At 36.2% G+C, this 15,182-nt stretch overlaps 1 pseudogene across 1 annotated transcript; it reads right to left on the bottom strand.

The window, feature by feature from the left end:
- Positions 1 to 323: 323 nt before the first annotated feature.
- LOC308352489 (proteasome subunit alpha type-1-like) lies at positions 324 to 14,973 on the bottom strand (annotated as a pseudogene). Its single transcript has 2 exons — positions 14,935 to 14,973; positions 324 to 1,257 (listed from the first exon to the last, which is right to left on the bottom strand). The product of its transcript is annotated as a proteasome subunit alpha type-1-like (transcript).
- Positions 14,974 to 15,182: the final 209 nt, after the last annotated feature.

Here is a 15,182-nt window from a genome sequence, read left to right on the forward strand (position 1 = left end):
GACAGAGCTTAGACTTGGCAGGCCTTTTCTATAGAAAACCTCATGGGCTCTTCCCTTCAGCTATTCCCTAAATGAAAGAGAAGAGCAGGGTTTCTGAGAATGGTGGTCAATCCTTAAAACCTCATTTTTAAAATACAAACTATCTCCCTTCTTTCCTTTATGATTAACTTTTTTTTGGGGGGGGGGGCAGGTAAAAAATTTTATTTCATAGTTGTCTTTAAAGCCACAAAGACACTATGTTCTTCATATAGAAACATTAGTACAGATAACTATATTTTCTAGAAGATGATTACATAGATCCTCTCAAAGAAAAATGCACACCATTATATGGTTTCAGATGAGTTGCTGGGAAAAACACATCTGGACTGATTCCTAAAACACACCCTAAGACCACCTTGCATCTTTTGGTTCAAAGTATAGATTATTGTCATCAGTATGTGTTCCTGCATTCTTACGTATTTGAAAATACACATATAGATGGGCTTGTAACTTCATATTCTGTTGGTTCATTAGCAGGTCGAGCAGGCTGTGCCTTTTTCTGTGGTCTTTCTTCAAGACCTTCCAGGAACGGAGATACATCATCATCACCATCGTCATCATCATAAATTGTAAACTCAAGTCTTTACCAACAATTCCAACGGAGGCGTTCTTTGTAGTTAGGTGCAATTCTGCAGGAAGTGTTTCTCGTAAGGCATGTAGACCATGTTTAATCAGTTCATTCAAATCGCACTCCATAAACCCAGACATATGTCTCTCCAAGTAAGTACGAGCTGATTGAGAGCAGGCTGCAATGGACATGGCTCTACAGTCAAAATGGTTGGCAGATGGACAGGTTTGGAAAATGTGAGGGCCCATATCATCATAACCAGCAATAAGCAGTCCGACACCATATGGTCTCCAGCCATATCATTGTGTTGGTGTCTGGGTCTTGCTTCCAATTAGAGATACAAGATGAGACACAGGAATATGTCTGTCAAATACAAACCCAGAATCCAAACACTTCTGGCACATAAAATTACGTAACAGTCCAGCATCAGCAGTAAGTCCTACAGTTGAGATACCAATATGGTTGTCAACATGGAAAATTTTTTTCTGATGAGCTGCAAGTTCTGACTGTGCTCTCTTCAATGCAACCAACATTGCATGGGTTTTTTATTTCAGACCAACCACAGCTGAACCTTGCTTGACAGCTTCCATTGCATACTCAATTTGATGAATCCTGCCCTGAGGGCTCCAAACTTTGACATCACTGTCATACTGGTTGTGAGACACAGTTCTGGCTCAGGTCTGGCTGCAGCCTCCTGCAGAGGTGTGGATTCAGGAGGGTCCCATGATGAACTTTTTTTTTTTTAAAGATTTTATTTATTTATTTGACAGACAGAGATCACAAGTAGGCAGAGAAGCAGGCAGAGAGAGAGAGGAGGAAGCAGGCTCCCTGCTGAGCAGAGAGCAGGATGCGGGGCTCGATCCCAGGACCCCAGGATCATGACCTGAGCCGAAGGCAGAGGCTTTAACCCACTGAGCCACCCAGGCACCCCCATGATGAACTTTTCATCAGAATAAACATATAGGGAAAATTATCCTATTCTGGTGTTTATAGTGTCGACTAATTTCTTGGGGAATTGCTATTGTAAGGAATTATATGCAATAAAAATTCACAACACAAACAAGAGTATCTATTATAGGGGTGCCTAGGTGGCTCAGTCAATTAAGTATCTGCCTTTGGCTCAGGTTATCATCTCAGGGTCCTTAGATCGAGGCCCGAGTCAGGCTCCCTGCTCAGTGGGGAGCCTGCTTCTCCCACTCCCTCTGTCTGCCACTGCCCCTGCTTGTGTTCACTCTCTCTCTGCCAAATAAACAATTAAAATCTTAAAGAATATCTGTTATAATAGCTGTTAGTGAAAAATATCACTAATATATGAATTGTGAGGCTCATTGATTTTTCCACATCAACAATCAGATCATTCCTCATTTATTTAAAAATTCTGTCAGATATAGTAGTTCTCTTTCTTAATGAGTCTATTTCCCTGCTGTCTCATTAGGAGAGCCCAGAATGTAGAAAATAAAGTTTCTTGTGTTTTTGTGTTTGTTTGTTTTTGTATTTCCACATCTTCTAAAATTCCTTAACAGAAGCCTGAATAAAGGTGTCTTCAACATCCACCTTCCTCACTTTTCCATCCATACCCATCACAAACATCTGTACATACATACCCCACAAACACATGTCCCTTATGCCTACACACAGCTCAGATCTTTCCAGACCTTACTTCAATAAATATGCAACTAATAAGAACTTGATCTAATCTGCCTAATTCTAATTGGAAAATATATTTAAAAATCCATGTAAGAAAATCTATTTTAATAGAAATATAGAAATATCAAACCAGAGGGAAAAAAAGAATAGAAATATGCTGAACAACTTCTATAAATATATTTATCATTAAAATATTCAGCATTAAAATGTCCATTCTTCCCAGTGTGATCTATAGATTCAAGATAATCATAACACCAGTATGTTTTTCAACATAAATAGACAAAGTAACTTTAAATACATGCAAAGGACCTAAAATAAAAGAGGAACAAAGCTGGACATCAAGTATACAGTAAACTTACAGTAATCTAAATAATGTAATACGCAATAAAATAAACAGAGATGGAACAGAAATGTATTCACACATATGTGGTTGGTTTACTTTTTTAAAAAGTGTCAGAGCAACTTGATGGAGAAATGAAACTTTCTTAACAAATGATGCTAGAAAACTTGAATATCCATTTGGGGAAAAAAAAACAGGAAATAATTCACATGCCCATCTCATATCATCTATCAAAAATTAGTGTGATGTGATCGTTGACTTAAATGTGAAAGCTAGGTATATAAAGCTTCTAGGAGAGAACACAAGAAAATAGAGTCATGAATCAGAAACGGATAAGGATTTTTTTTGAAATAACCCAAAAGAAAAAATCGATAGGTTAAACTATATAAATATTAAATACTTCCCTGTCATCAAAATACACTATTATAAAAATAATGAGGCAAGGTATGAACTGAGAGGGGAAAATATAACATATATATCTGATGAAGAACTCTTATCATATACATAATGGAACTTTCCCAATTCAACAGTTAAATGACAAAAAAGCCAATAAGGAAATGATCAAAAGACTTGAACATGCATTTTCCAAACTAAGATAAGGGAAGTAACAATAATCACATAAACATGAATCAAATCAAGAAAATGTAAATTAAAATAATAATGAGGTAGCACTACTCAAACACAAGAAGGGTGAGAAGATGATGGACATCAAAAGTTGCTAAGGATATGACACAAATGTAACTGTCCTATATTGCTGGCGGGCACTTTCTAACAAAAATAACCTTACAACATACTACTTTGAAAGTACTTCCTACATGTTCATCCAAGAGAAACAGATGTCCACAAAAAGACTGATTAAGGAAGTTCATAACAACTTTACCTTAATACTTCATACTTTGTACAACTTTACCATAATATTATAATATTCTTAAACTTAACATTACACAAGTGTCCACCCACAGCAGAATGGATAGCTAATTGTGCTGTATTCATACAATGGAATATTAATTGTAAAAATTAGCAAATCACTGATCCATAAAACAAAATGGATGATTATCAAAGCCTTTATGATGTGTGAAATAGCTAGGAACAAAAGAGAACATAATGTACGTTTTCATTCAGAGGAATTTCTAGAATAGATAAAAATAATCTGTGCAGAAAGTTTTTAAAAATGGTCACCTCTGAGGAGATATTTGTCAAGAACAAGCAACAAGAGAATAATAAGAGGGGATGAAATATTCTATATCTGAATAGGAGTTATTCAGATCCAGTTATGAAAAATATGAAATTAAACACTGGAGATATGTATTTTAAAGTATTTACATTTTATATCAAAGAAAATTTGCAAGCAAACATCAAATTCTAATTAGTAAGGGATGATTTTCAGTTTTGTTATGAATTCTAAAACACTTCCTGTATTTTTTGAGGGTAAGCAAATATAGTGGAAAATGGGAGCTAGATATATCACTACTCACAAAGAGAATTACACATAAAGAAAACCAGAAAGCCAGATTGTACCATGTGCTCCATGAGCCATGGATTAGAACTGGTGGTATTTACAATAGGTTCACAAGAAAAAATGACTACATATGTGTGTGATATATTTTTTTAAATTCCCAGTTTTGTCTGCTAAATTTGCCCCCAAACAGTGACCCAGCAGAAATAATGACCATATCTGGGACGCCTCGGTTGTTCAGTTGGTTTAGCAGCTGTCTTCAGCTCAGGTCATGATCCCAGGTCCTGGAATTGAGCCCCACATTGGGCTCCTTGCTGAGCAGGAAGCCTGCTTCTCCCCTGCCCTTCATTCCCCCTGCTTGTGCTTGTTTTCTCCCTCTTTCTCTAATAAATAATAAAATTTAAAAAAAATTAGAAATAATGAAATCTAGCACCAAGGTCTTGGTTGCTAAATGTAATTTTTATAAGGAATAAGCTCCTTGAACATATGGCCAATTCCAGAGTTGGGACCAGGAACACAAGGTAGGCCTGGAATATCTCATCCTATCAGAAAATAAAGAAGTGTTCTGAGAATGACTGGTACACAAAAATGAACATAAGGATTAGCTTAGTGGCACTTCCACTGACCAAAAGTAGGACATTTTTAACATTAAAGTAAATAATGATGGAAATAAATTATAACTCACTGCATAAAATAGCAATCTCTAGGCTCATGCCGTCATGAATAAATGAGTGAATAAATAAATGGAAGACAGGGGAAACTCTTTCAGCAAGATGCTAATTAAAATATATAACTGGAATGATGACGTTTTAACATTGATTAAAGGAAGCTAGAAACTCTTGGGTGAAAATTTAATGAAGACAGGATATTTAACACAGTCTCAACATCTCTCTAAAAATTATTTTTAATTCCAAATGGGGAAAATAGACTTGATTATAAAGAAAACCAGTGGCTCCATCATAACCAAAGTTAACATGCCTCTTCAGACAAACCTATGTCATTTTCTTCCTAACACGACACACTGAGAATGACATAACACTAGTTATGTGCTTTCCATGCCAAAAGTGCGTAGCTTGCATCTAAAATGTAATGATAGAGACAGAGAAGAGAGACCATAAATGATAAAGCAACTGGCAGCATGTTAGCAACTGGCTACTTTAGGTAAAGATTACACATCTATATTTACAATGGTGTTACATCTCCCCAAACCCATCATAAGCTGAAAATATAGAAAATCAAAAATATATGTAATATACCTAACCTACTGAACCTCATTGCTTAGTGTGGCCTCCCTTAAGAGTGCTCAGAACAAGGGCACTTGGGTGGCTCAGTTGGTTAAATGTCCCTCTTGATATCGGCTCAGATCATGATCTCAGGGTCCTGGGATTGAGCTCCAGGCCAGACTCCATGGAGTCAGCTTGAGATTCTCTCCCTCTTCCCCTGCCCCTCTCCCTGCTCACGTTCTCTCTCTCTCTCAAATAAATAAAATCTTTTTTTTTTTAAGTGCTCAGAACCCTGATAGGAGCCTACAGTTGAGCAAAATCATGTAAGACAAAGCCAATTTTATAATAAAATAGTGAACATTTCGTGTCATTTATAATTTTCATGTAATTTATAGTATCTGAAAAACAGAATGGCTGTGCCAGTACAAAATAGTTGAAGGATTATTGGTTGTTTACCATTGTGATTGTGTGGATGGCTGGGAGCTGTGTCCGCTCCCATATTGCTATGGTCCTTCGTGTTGCTAGCCCAGGAAAAGATCAAAATTCAGAATTTGAAGAACACTTCCCACTGAACACACATTGCTTTCGTACCATCATAAAGTCACAAAATCATTAAGTTGACCATCTAAGAAGTTATAAAATACCTATTAGCCTTTGTTTTTATGGAACTTAGGTTCTGTAGGGGTAAGACCCAAAATTATTTATGTCTATATGTATATTTGTATATGTGTGTATATATACATATACATGTGCATATATATGTGTGTATATATGTGTATGTGTATATATATCCAATATATATGTGTGTGTATATATATGTGTGTGTATATGTGTGTGTGTGTATATATATGCATATATATGTGTATATATATGTGTGTGTATATATATATGTGTGTGTGTATAGATCTAAAACAAGCCACTAAACTACACAATTTCAGAAGAGGATAATTTCTATATCTATGAGAGGGAGGAAAACGAGATTTTTTTTTTAAGATTTTATTTATTTATTTGACAGGCAGAGATCACAAGTAGGCAGAGAGGCAGTTAGAGAAAGAGGAGGAAGCAGGTTCCCTGCTGAGCAGAGAGCCCGACCCAGGACGCTGGGATCATGACCTGAGCCAAAGGCAGAGGCTCTAACCCACTGAGCCACCCAGGTGCCCCGGAAAATGAGATTTAAAAGAACAATATTGTTCTAACAGGGTTGATATCTATTGTCTTGGGGATAATCTGGTCTTTATATCTTAATGCTAAATATGTTACGCACAGTTTCTGCCTGATAAAACTTAATTAAATGACTGAAGGTAGTATACCTTAATATTCTAGGAAATCATTAACAGCACTTTGAATGCACCAGGAAATTATGTCAGGATACCATTCTTAAAGTTTAAAAAGTCTGCATCCAGAATGGGAAAGCACTCTTTCCCACCTAATTTCATTTTTGTATATTGGCCTAGAGAAAGCACCTTAAATTGCACAGAGATCACACATTTCGCAATGAAAAATTATGCAGAAACTTTGAGAAAAGGGACTATTTGTTCTCAGGCCATCTCAGAGTGATGCAGGACCCTAGTTAAATCATACCTCATTGTTTAGTATCACCTGTTTCTTCTAACTGGATAGTTAAAATGATCATATGAGAGGCTGGTAGCATAAGATAGATTACCATCAGTTTAACTTGCCATCAACCAGTTAGAATATAATAAAGGGAAATGGGAGCAGAGGCTTATAAAATATTGCATATAAATAGATGTTTAGGTATAGTTATGGAACAGAAATAAAAATATATAAATATAGATGAAATCTTTTTTTTTTTTTTTGAAGATTTGTTTTAGAGAGCGTGCATGTGCAAGGGAAGTACAGAGAGACAGAGATAGAACCTCAAGCAAACTCCCCAGTGAGCATGGTGCTCCATATGGGGCAGGATGCTATAATCCTAAGATCACGACCTGAGCCAAAACCAAGATTTGGGCCCTTAACCGGCTGAGCCACCCAGGTGCCCCGAATCAGTTTTTATGTGCACATATATTAGATCAGTTTTATCTTTCAAATCTACAGAGTAAAAATATCAATCACTACAATGAAGAACTGAAAAAGACAATGTTCAGAAAAGCAAATTAAATCCTGTCATACGTAAGTGACATTCCTACCATCCCACTAACGAAACACTATTGCCAATATCTTCCCACCCACTTTATTTTCTTGCTAGGAAAAAAACTCAAAACTGAAAATTGTATGGGGTGAAGGATGGTGTTCTTAATGGATACTGAACTTTTTTTTTTTTTTTAAGACTTTTATTTATTTGACAGAGAGAGAAAGAACACAAGCAGGGAGAGTAGTAGAAGGGAGAGGGAGAAGCAGTCTCCCCACTGAGCAAGAGAGCTTGATGCAGGACTGGATCCCAGGATCCCGGGATCATGACCTGAGTTGAAGGCAGATGCTTAACCATCTGAGCCACCCAGCGGCCCCTGAATTTTATTTTAATAAGTTAAATGATACAGAACTTAAATTGAGGCCTGCATTAAGTGATGAATAAATGATCAGTTCAAAGATGGAAAGGTAGTATATTATATTTACAAAAACCAGTAACTACGGTGCTTTATTTTCTACCTATTCAACATCATGAACTAGGAAGCTATGCCAGTTTAACATTTTTTATTGATTCTAAATGCCATTATCTTCCACTTTATTACATGTTTTGGATATTGGAGGGGCAGATCTACTTACCTACCTACCTACACACACACACACACACACACACATACACACACACAAAGTTGCATAAAAGACAGGAAAAAAATTAAAAGGGAAAAAAATCATTTATGGTTTGGTTTTAGGTCTTTTATATCTCTATGCATGAAGAGAAACTGAACAATGCTATCTGAAGAGAATATCATCCTACAATAAAGCAATCTGATAAAAAAAGAAAGTATAAATAAATTATAACTAAATCATAGTTATTCTGATATGCATATTTTGTAATTCTTTAAGTATATGCTGATGGAATTATTTCAAAGGGTCACAGACTTTCATCTAAAGGATTTAGGATTTAGAAATTTTATTCCATATACAACAGCAAATACAGATTCAGAATATAATTTGAGAACAAATCATTGTTCTATAAAAATAATGAGGTCTATTGCATTATTAACTTTAAACACTTCATTTTTACCTAAAAAAAAAAAAAATCCTTCTGTACTGAAGAACAGCAGAAGGTGAAATCTTTAATCCAGTTAGAATACAAAAGAATAAATTGCAATATGTTATCAGCATTTCTCAGCTTCTCCTTGATGCTGTTTTTATAGCCCATTGTTCAAATTTTTTTAAATTTTTTTAATTAAAAAAATTTTAATTGCAAATGGTTTTACATGGTTTGAAATATAAACTAAGTTTAATTTGGTCTTGGAAAAGTAAAATCCTTGTTTCTTATATATTAAATGTATTGCCATTATAGTGAATGGGATTTTTGATATATTGTCAATTAGGGAAAATCTTTTGTTAGGCTAGGGAAGAGAAATGAGGTGGGAACCCTATTCTGGCAAAGATAACTCCAGAGTTCTCTTGGACACAAATAGTTTGCCCAGGTGACCATGTCTTAATACGTAAAGTAGATTAGATTTGCCATGCCTGCTAGTTCCATCTTTTTTTCCTTGGAGGAGTTGTGACAGACAGTGTATGGCCTGTGGGGGATTGCTAGTATCCTCCCGTTGGTGATATCTGTCAATGTATCTTGTTCCTGTTCCCTGGCTTGACAGGAATCTGCATCAGGGTTGAGAATGGTTGGGAACCTAGCCCATTTATGCCTGTCAGCCTCATTGACAGGTAGACACTGGAGCTGCCCCCTTCTGTGTCATCTAAGCTCAGTTTCTAGGCACATGAGAACAGGGGGTTTTCTTTTCCAAAGAACAAAGGGAAGCCCATGACACAGAACTGTGACACTTCAAATACTGCCACTCTATTCTGGTTTGTTGCTTGAACAGACTGTCCCTCCAACCACTCCCAGCTTTGATCAGCACTTAAACAGTATGTAACTATAAATTAATCCCCTTGATTTGAGAATACTGAGCATTTCACTATACACTGTGTAGATACGTACCCAATGGCTAAAGGAGTCCTCCCCCAAACTTATCCCACTATTAAACCCCTATCTTAGCTCAGGCTGCTGGAATTGGGTGGCTTAAACAACAGACAAAATTTCTCAGCATTCTGGAGGCTGGGAAGTCCGAGATAAGGTTGCCAGCTGATTCAGTTCCTAGCGAAAGCCCTTTTCCTGGTTTGCTGGGGACCACCTTGTCACTATGTCCTTACATGGCAAAGACAGAGAGCTGTATTCTTTCTCTTTATGAGGACACCAACGCCACCCTCATGACCTCACGTAAATCTAATCAACTTCCAAGGCCCTCACCTCCTAATATCATCACTTTCAGAATTAGGGTTTTGACATACAAATTTGAAGGAGATGTATTCTGTCCATAACACCCACACCTTATTTTAAACTAGTCATGGAAACTGACATTAGTATTTAACATATCTAATTTATTTTGTGTAAGGATATTAATTATTGGATCATGGCAATTCAATTCAGTTTTTGTAAAATGAGCTATTTGCTCATTAGTTGTGTTCACTAGCATAACCAGCATTCTTTAAAACACTCACTTATAAATGTGGCAGAATTGGTTATTCTCCAGTTCCTATTACTTTTACAATGTGTATATTACAATAAAGCTTTTGTTATAAAAAAAAAATCTGCGTGTTGTTTACATGTCTATTTCCCTGTTATACTTGGAGCTACTTGGAAGACAAAAGAACTTATTAATCTTTGACCACCTCGTTTAGGACAATTTATGGAACATGGAAGGCACCCAGTTAATGTGTACAGGGTATTGAACGAATGTAAAGTTTATCAAATATATAATGTGTGAAAAAGTAGAACATGGAATTTATCATAGGTTTATGATAATTACATAAACTATAATTATGGTTTTGTAAAATTTCTGTTCACATTTGGATGAAGACTGAAAGAACAGCAGGGAAAAATCATTCTTACCATGAGTGGTTGGAGATGGTAAGAATGATTTTTCTTATGTTTTTGACTTGTTTATGTGATTAATAAATCATTTTGGCAACAGGCAATATATAAGAGAAATGCTAGCTCTGAATATTAGATGAGATATAATGAGCTTCATCTCTGTATTATTTAACTCTATTTCCTCAAGATCAGCTGGGTGTGATTTTTTCCCCATGATCACCTAGCCAATAAAACAGTAACTATCTAAAGGATATGTGAATACTCTATTTATAATGAACATTTATATTGACAGGCAATGGATTTTTAAAATATCATGCTTTCCTAAGTGTGTACATAATTGTTAATTTGGAAGTTCTCCCATATTTATCTATAAAGATATATACATTGTATAGTTTGCAATATTGTAACTTAAAGATAATTATCCTTAGATATATGCATTGCATGATTTCGTGTTAATATAACATATGAAAGTATTTATTTTTAAAAACGATATGCAAAGAATTACTTTTTTTGGATTTTATTTACTTATTTGAGAGAGAGCAGAGCAAGAGAGAGCATGATGTGGGGCAGAGGGAGAGAGAGAAGCAGACTCCTCACAGAGCAGGGAGCCCAATGCGGAGCTCAATCCCAGGACCCTGAGATCATGACCTGAGCCTAAGGCAGATGCTTAACTGAGCCACCTATGTGACACAATTTTTAGAGTTATTCTACATAATCATAACATGTAATATTGCATTGTACTATAATATGATAGGGATAAGAATTCAATAAATCAAGTAACTACAAAAATGCTACCATGATTGAAAGGTTTTACTTATACTGACTGTGACAAGTACTCCATTTTCAGAGCTGCACGAGGGAAGGAGCAGGGTAGGAGCAGGGTGGAGCACAGCAGAGGACAGATACGAAGTTATAATTTGGTGATGACATGCATACACATGGGTCTTAAAATTAAATCACATCATGTGGCAACTATGTGTTTTTCCTTCAAGAGTTCTATTTTTTAACTTAATTTGTATTATATTTAAGGAGAATAAAACTTAATTTGCATGTAAAGAACCATGATTAATAACATCCACTAATTTTTATTGAACATTAAGATCTAGCGTAATAACATATGTCATTCTAATCCCTTAGCTCTTCCATAGGTAAGTACAATGCTTTGTGTATTTTTGATGTAAGAATTATGTTATTTGGAGGAAATTCTAGTCACATAACTCAGAGTAACAGTAGAATGGTATTAAATAGATCTTTTCATCCAAATATTTATATTTATGGTTACCTTTCTTCCTTACATATGATTTTTTATTTACTTTTGCAGGATATATGTTTTTAGTATTAAAATTTTAAAAATACATGTTTTATATGTTATATCATTATATAATAGTAATATATAATAAAGTATATAATATATAAGAAATGCATAGCACTCAAATTATAGTTTATTCATGTCCATTTATAAATTTTTAGCTCTTTAATGAACTCAATTTCTTAAATAATTAATTGTGGCAAAAAAGAATTATTGTCTTTTTTACTCTTTTCCAACTCCTAATTCCAAAATCCTAATTGACCTTTTCTCAAGTCACAGTTATTTCAATGATCAGAAGAGCAATTATAACTTAAGGATGATTTTGATCAATTTCCTGATAAGTTAATAGGAGATTACAATAAATGTACATGCATGTTGATAAATTCTCCCAGCCTTCCTCCTTAGCTCCCACCTCACAGAGATCTTGAGGGCATCAACATTGGCATGCAGGATGTACTTGGAGTGATTTCATGGCTCTGTCCCAATATTGCCTATCATGCTGCACAGGGATTACCATGCACCTGAGAATAATAACAAAGACTTAAAGCAATCGCATGCTTGGCCCGGACAGTAGTGAATAAATCGTGATTACTCACTGGAATTCAGAAACAAAAGACGATGGAAAATTTAACTTCTATATGTTAAAAACTATTTATAAGACAAAATAGTACATAACACATAGAAATCTGCTAAAATAAAAAGAAATCTTATTTTTTAAAAAGATTTTATGTATTTATTTGACAGAGAGAGAGCGATCACAAGTAGGCAGAGAGGCAGGCAGAGAGAGAGGGGGAAGCAGGCTCTGCGCCAAGCAGAGAGCCCGATGTGGGGCTCGATCCCAGGACCCTGAGATCATGACCTGAACCGCCAAAGGCAGAGGCTTAACCCACTGAGCTACCCAGGCACCCCAAAAAGAAATGTTATCTTAATTACCTTTTCTTTTTATGATCTTAGCATTGTTTGAATTTCATGTTAATTTCTTGAAATACGTATTTATCAGTAAATCAATGACTAAGTATTCACTTTAGTTCATTCAATTGTATTTTTGAGCACCAAGCATTGCTCCAGCTGTTGAAATTACTTGGCAATGAAAAAAACAAAACAAAACAAAACAAAACAAAACAAAACAAAGTAAAACAGACAATCCCTGTCCTCATGGACCTTACAAGAAACCATAAGTAAGGGGCGCCTGGGTGGCTCAGTTGTTAAGCGTCTGCCTTTGGCTCAGGTCATGATTCCAGGGTCCTGGGACTGAGCCCCACATCGGGCTCTCCCTGCTCCAGGGTCCTGGCATTGAGACCCACATCGGGCTCCCTGCTCAATGAGAAGACTGCTTCTCCCTCTCCCTCTCCCCCTGCTTGTATTCCCTCTCTGGCTGGGTCTCTCTCTGTCAAATACGTAAATAAAATCTTTATTAAAAAAAAAAAAAAAAAGGAAAGAAAAGAAACCATAGCAAATAGAAATAAGAAGAATCCTATATGTCAGGGTTTGATTTGTTCTCTGAAGACAATGAAACAGGAAAAGGACATTAACAGTGACAATTTATGTAGGTTTGCTATTTTACAGAAAGTAATCAGAAAAGATCTCTTTGATAAGGTGATAAAAGCAGAAGCCTGAAAAACATGACATTAACCAAGCAGGTATCTAGGAGAAGAAAGACAGCACTAAATCCAGTGTGACTCGAGCAATGAGTGAAAATTGGAAGTGTAGTCAAGGGACAATGACTTCTGATTTTGTAGGTCAGGAGAAAAACATTGAATTTTACTCTACCTAAGATGAGAAATCATGCGAGGTTTTGATTTCAAATATTGACTTTCATTTTTAAAAGATCATTCTGACATTGGTATAGAGAAATTACAAGAATGGATAAAGTTGCAGCTTGGAGACCAGTTAAAGCAGATAGGAGAGTGGCCTAAACCAGACTGGCAATAGTGTTTGACATGCCTATTAGCCCAGTGGAGAGACTGAATAGGCAACTAGCTTTGTTTTTGAAAATTCTGGAGTTGGTAACAGAGGCCCATGCTGGCGATACACATGTGCAAGGTTTTAGAGAAGAGACAGTGTCTTACTTTGGAATGGGACAGAAGCGGATTTGCAGCAGTTCCGTTATGACGGACCTCGGCAAGCAGAGGTAGCAGGAAGAAGACAGGTGGAGCGAGACAGAGAAGGAAAACACTTGAAAATAAATGTTTGTTATTGAGATTGATGTTGCACGTATCAGAAGTTTGATTCCACAGAACCTCTGGAGAAGTGTACAGATATTTTCTAGAAGTTTCCACCTGAATGATAGAAGGCTAGGGAATTGATCTCTTAGCTCCTATTCTCCATGATTATTTGGGAGTTGCTCCTAGGAGTTTTCAGTCACCCTGGACAACCCAGCTACTCTTTCTCTAGGATCAAATATATTCCTGAAGATCTGGGGAAGCAAATAAAGCATAAGTGAGGAGAAACACTGTCACTGTAAGGATTCTGAGCTTGCATGGAACTACCCAGAATAAGCACATCTGAAATCAGAGATGGCCTGAAGGAACAGGACACAGGACACCTGAGACATCCACTACAAATGTTATATAAATCTAGGTTATAAGAGGAGATCAGATTCTAAGGGATAAACAGAATTAGAGAAGCATGTGGATATTTGGTAAGAAAGAACCAGTAAAAAGCAGTGAAAAGGAACCATCAATTAATGAGAGAGAATCAAGAATGGGTGGTATTTTGAAAGCCAAGGAAAGAAAAATTAAGAAAGGGCTAAATAGTCAAATGCAGCTGATAAATTAAGGTTTGAGCTTTCATTATTAGATTTGTCATTACCGATACAGAAATGTGGTCCACAGTCTTGACTGGAATAAGACTAGAAGAATAGATGTGAAAAGGAAAGGAAATTTAAAAGAAAAAAAAAAACTGAAAAAACTCTTTCAAGGGGTTTTAGTAAAAGGGTGAAGAGGTGGCTGAAGCTTGAAGAAAATGTGGCATCAATATTTTGTTTAGACCTTTTAAAGTCCTTTGTAATGGAGCTAATGATTGAGCTTCATTTTATGGCTGAGAACTAAAAGTTCTGACTAGAGAAGACAACCCTGGTTGAAATGTTTTGCTGGCACAGGCCTTGTCTTATAAAATACAGTATACTTCAGGGATGCCTGGGTGGCTCAGTCGGTTAAGCGTGTGCCATCCTCTCAGCTCATGATCCCTGGGTCCTGGGATCAATCCCACAACAGGCTCCTTGCTCAGCGGGGAGCCTGCTTCTCCCTCTGCCTGCTGCTCCCCCTGCTTGTGCGTTCGCTCTCTCTGACAAATAAATACAATCTTTAAAAAGAAATAAGATATACTTGAGCATAGATGTTCAGGGCGGTATTCCTTCCATTCATCTCTACGTGTTGTTTCTCTTATTCCTTTTACTTTTTTTTTTTATTATTATCTTAGTCACCATACAGTACTCCATTAGTCTTTGATGTAGTGTTCCAATCCTTTTCTATTTTTTTTTCTTTCCCCACTTATTCTAACTCACCCACTAGTCTCAAACCAAAAGAGCAATCGTGTGAGTAAAAGACATTTTGTAGCGTGTTTTTCCTTCATA

Source organism: Martes martes, assembly GCF_963455335.1.
Source record: "Martes martes genome assembly, chromosome: 11".
NCBI classification, from domain to species: domain Eukaryota; kingdom Metazoa; phylum Chordata; class Mammalia; order Carnivora; family Mustelidae; genus Martes; species Martes martes.